Consider the following 5,404-nt stretch of genomic DNA (forward strand, 5'->3'; position numbering starts at 1 on the left):
TTGAGCCAGCAAATGCAAAGCTGGTAGTCACCCTGGCAGATTTGCGTTCCTTGACTGGGCTGTGGTGCCATGCAGTGAGTATCTAATGTTGTGCCTCTCAGCCCAGATGGAGAAGGCATCTTAGCAGGGATGTAGCCCTCAGGTGTGCGTGCATGGGCTGGGGGGGCAGAGGGGTGCAAGCAGCAAATGGAAAGGGCTCCAGAGCCCCCCTCTTCCTTGAGCTACAGCCAGCAGCAGACATTTCATGGCCCTGGACACTGCTGTCACGTCCCACCATGCGACAGAGCGTTCCTGGGGTGACACGGGCCCATGGCCACACAGAGTTCTGGGGATACAGGCGGGAGCTGACAGGTTTGTCGCAGTAATGGCATTTCACGGCGCTTTATTGCTGACCACCCTGGCATCTTCTGCAACTTCTTGATTGAGCTTTCTAGTACTCTGGGAAGCAGCTGTATGATTTCTTCTGAGATGAGATTCCTGGAGATTCAGGTACTAAACGCTATCTGTATCTATATCTGTAAATCAGACTTTTAAGCTGTCCTTATGTTTTGTCATCAATACAATTGGGGAGACATATCTTGCCTTATCTTCAGGGGTGTCATGAGGTTTAATTACTTTGCTTTTAAGGTGCTTTGCAATTACCTTGGATAGCTGAATAGAGGCACAGATTATGGTTGTTATGTTTTAATCTTCCCGGCAACCTTCCTTTCTCAGCACAAGGCTTTGTGGATGTGTTTGCTATAACAGAAACCTTTTTTACTTAACAATAGACAACCGAGGCAATTAAAACAGTCAGAAGTGATTAATGTGATTTCACTGGGTGAAAGCTAAAGCAGCTAGCAATTAAATAATGGCAACCCTTGTGCTATCTCAGAGCAACAGATGGGGAATGATTTAAAAACACTATTGGATCAGACACTTCGCAACAGGGGCAGATTGGTAACAGTATGTCAGAGCCAGAAATATGCACCACCTTGAAGGGTGTGCTGATGAAATGATTAATTGATGGTAATGTGACTTATTTATGAGTGCGTGATGGCAGACCTTCAGCTCTCAGGAACAAATGGACCCGTGATCAGATCGTAATGGATTTAAGGGCTCCAGGCAGCGTGTTCGGTGAATGGATAAATTGCAGGGAGCACGCTGGAAGCTGGAATCGGGATGCTGCAGCTTTGCTTCCAGAACCTGAAGGATAAAGCTCTGGAAGTGGTACCCTGCTGGGAGCATGGGCCTGGGGCTAGTGCAGCTCTGGGCTGATGCCTCCTCGGGGTGCAGTACCGTGGGGTGAGGCCATGGTTTGCACAGGGGGCATCGCTGCTGGCTCTGTGATGGTGCAGTCTCTGCTCTGCACCCCTGCACACACAAGGCACTCTTCATCTGGCACTTCTCTACAAATTCATGTTCACAGCAGTAGAAGAAACGAAAAGGAAGGGGTTTCTTCCAGCTAGGCTTGCTCTGCAAATGGTCCTTTTACCAGTATTGCTGTTTTGACGAGCGATGTGATGATACATGTTTAGTGCTGTAAGTTGCCAGCGCTGGTGCCACAGGTGCTGTAGCCCCGTTTTCCTGGACACTAGACAGAGTTGTGCCCGCAGATGCTCATCTCTGACCTGTTTGTAGAGCTCCTCAGGAGGGGGCTTCCTCCTGGGTTTTGGTCAAAATGAGCTCAATTAGTTGAAACAATAAAGCTTTGTTAATTTGGCTTCTTACGGCTGACCGGTGACAGAAGAGGCTGTGTCTTGGCAGCTCTTGCTGTGTGAACAGCTGCGTGTTGAAATGGGGGCAGCGCTGGGGGGAGGCGGGAGGTCTCTTTTCAGTTATACTGCAATAGGGTATAAATTGTATTTATTTTTAAGCCTTTATAATGTTTGGATGTGCGGCAGCGCAGGGCGGGGAAGTGATGTGGGGATGCTGGTTGCAGTAGAGCTCAGCCCTGTCCTTGTCCCCGTCCCCGCGGAGCCAAAGGGATGTGAAAGAAGAAACCGCTGTGTGTTGCTGTTTAATCCCTCCAGGACCCCCTATCTAAGCAAACCACCCTCGGCCTCTGCTCAGAGCTCAGAATTTATAGTCTGCGAGAAGCTTGTGCTGTCAGGAAAATGAGTTACTCTGAGGCTGGGAGAGTAAATATAAAAGCCAGGTTTCCTTCATCAACTCCTGCCCAGAGAGCGCTGCAAAGCCAGTCCTCACCCAAGCCAGCGAGAGGCCTAGAATTAGAACAGATTCTAAATAATGTAAAAGCTTTCGTGGAAATGTATTAGATTTCAAAGGGCAGATATTAAAAGGGCCTAATGCGCAGCTATTTCTGAATTGCTGTCCTCTTAGAGAGAAAGACACATTGTTTGCAAGAGATAAATGTGACATGAAATAAGTGGTCCAGATAAAATGTCAGAGGTTGCAAAGCTCATCCTGTTCTTAATCGTTCACTTCAAGCACCTGTCTTGGCGTGTGCAACCACCTATATAAGAATCCCATGGAGGCAATGACTTCTAATGCTTGTGAAAAGTTATCCAAGGGAGAGCAATTAATGTGCCCGTAGAGACTCCATCTAAACTAGAGACCAGGTCCTCTGTCAAGGGACCGAATTTAGGCTGACCTGTCTGCAGGGACGGTTGGATAGACGGGGGTTTCATGGGTCGCTGGTCATCACTGCTCCTCACCGGAGCAAAAGGCCATTGCTGCTGCTTGTGGCTATGGTACTAGCCAGGCTGGTTCAGCCTCAGATTAAACTCTTGCAATGTTTATGTTGTTTTTACCTGATCCCGAGTGCTGTTAAGCACCTTTAATTTCAGCTTGAAGTTGATGGGAGCTGAGAGTGCTGAGGCAGCTCTCCAGACCGAGTCCTTGGAGAAGGATGTGCAGCTCTGGTACAGAGTGGATTCCCTTATCAGTGCAGATTAAATGCTTGCTACGTGCCGTCCTTGCCCCTGAGCCGCACGTGGGCCTGTGCAAGCCAGGAAAGCCGCAGATCCTGCCCTTCCTCACGGTGCTGTGTTGCTGTCTTTGCAGATGACAGAGGGCCGGCACTGCCAGGTGCATCTCCTTGATGACAGGAACTTGGAGCTGCTGGTTCAGGTACAGACCCCTCTCTTGTGGGCACTGGTAGCATGGTACTAATTTCCCTGCTTATTTTCTTTAGCAGTGCTATTGGGGGCTGATGCATGAGTGATGTTTGAAGAAAAGTTCTGTCTCTTACTATAGAAATTCAGAGAAGTGGAATAAATGGGCATGCTTTCAGGCACGCACGCCCCTCCTTGGACTTGAATTAACAGGAGGGTTTCCCTTGGACGTTGGTGCGCAGTGGGCAAAATATCTGCCACTAGTTCTGCATCTGCTCTTACCAAAATTCATAGTGTATTAAGCGCACTCCTCATGGTGGTGTTTCTTTGTAATTTAGAAGGGAAGAAAAGTCTGTATTTTTGGGGATGTGTTTTATTCCCGTAATAGAACCCAAAGCACAAGATCCTCCAGTACACAATATTTTCTTAATTGAAAATCCCTCCTGCTGTAAGTGCAGGAAAGCCTGAGCTGCTGCCTTTCTCCCCCAGAAAGAGGAAAGCAGCAGTCGGTCCGTGCACTTCAGCTTGGCCTTGTGGGTTAAGTACATAACTGCCTCTCCATGCTCCGCATGTCCCACGGCTCCACGGAGACACCGTATCAGACTGCCCTGAGTCTGATGAAGCCACTTCTGTATTGAGTTGTACAACAGGGTTTTAACTTGGCCATGTGTACTTAAATGTCAGTATTTGCAGAGAAAATTTTTATTATATATGAAGAGCCTGGACTGAAATGAATTAAATTATTTTTATTCTTTCAATAGCCCAAACTTTTGTCTCGGGAGTTACTGGATCTGGTGGCCTCACACTTCAACCTGAAAGAAAAGGAGTATTTTGGGATAACGTTTATAGATGATACGTAAGTATGTTCATTTACTTTAAACAGCTGTATGATTGTTGCAATATAAAACCTATTCCCAGCACCGTGGCAACTCAGCGTGATGGAAAAAATGACTTTTTCTTTTGAAGAAGAAAGATTTTCCTACCTCGTGCTTGTGCTGCTTGGCTGAGGAAAGGGGAAGGCACAAAACAGAAAATATTTGGAAAATATCTTCTGGGCACAAACCAGAGAATAGTTGTAAAATACCTTCCTGACGCTTTCACTTTTCATGTTTGTCTCACAAGGTAAAAAAATTGATTCAGCAATAATTTCCCCCATGAACACCCTTAGCTTTCCTATCCTGCGCTTTTAGTAACAACAAAAAAGGTTTTGCATTTATTTTCAAAATGAATTGCTCCTATTGCTTTGCACTTTAATCTGAAATGTGTTATTGAGGTTTTTTTTAAACCCAAACTTGCCTAGCAGCAGTGAAACATGAGGTTAGTCCTTCCCATAAACAACTTTCCTCTAGCTTCCCTACTACTCTTAGGTATCCAAGCTATTCTGCAGACGACCAAAAAGAGCTGCAAAAGTAGAACGTGCTCGAAATGCAGAACCCTCCCTTCCCGACAGCTGGACTATTGCAAGTGTGCAGCGGTGTTGGGTGCAGTTTGTCATCGCTGCTGATGTGAGTGGGGCAGCTCAGGCAGCCGCTGCCCATCACCCTGCCACCTTCTGCCGGTGGCTGCTGCCGGGCTGGGTGAGATGCTACAGCCAGGCTCCGGAGCGCTGCGGGAGATCTGCTTCCGTGGCGTTAACCCGGAGTCAGTTGGGTTAATTGAAATCTCAGCTGGTGTTTAGAGTTATCTGTCAGCATTGCGCTGAAATGCTTCCCCATGTCTGCTGGGTGCAGGACTGAAACCCGCAGGCAGGACTCTGCTCCCCGGAGCCAGCATCTCCAGAAGAGTTACCTTCAGCTCCCCAAAAAAGCTGGAGCAGAGCTGCTTAGGGCAGTGGGAAAATGGAGTTGTGCACTAATACAGCCCCTAAATAAACCCCTTCTTGTCTAATGGGGATAATATTAGTCCCTGCTGCTCTCCGTTGCTGCTTTTTACGGTGCCCTGGATGGAAGCCTTCACCTACAAATCACGTCGGAGCCGTGTTTGGGGCCACCGTGCCAAGGCAGTTCCCATCTGCAGGTGCAGGACTGGCCCTGGGGAAAGGGCTGGTGGTTACGGAGCCGGTAGGAGCCGCTTGCTCTCGGGCCCTGACCGCAACAGTGTGTTATTTTTACCAACCACTCTCATCTTGGGCTCTCCCTAGAGTATATTTGCCACATCCTTATCCTTTCAAATATTAGAAAATACTTTCAGCTCTTCTGTAAATCCCTTGAGGATGCTGTTTGCACTTGGCTTATTTTTTTCCCCCAGAAGAGCTGCCATGAAATCATAGAATCATAGAATGGTTTGGGTTGGAAGGGCCCTTAAAGATCATCTAGTTCCAACCCCCCTGCCATGGGCAGGGACACCTT

Source organism: Aptenodytes forsteri, unplaced genomic scaffold (assembly GCF_000699145.1).
Source record: "Aptenodytes forsteri isolate BGI_AS27 unplaced genomic scaffold, ASM69914v1 Scaffold53, whole genome shotgun sequence".
NCBI lineage: Eukaryota > Metazoa > Chordata > Aves > Sphenisciformes > Spheniscidae > Aptenodytes > Aptenodytes forsteri.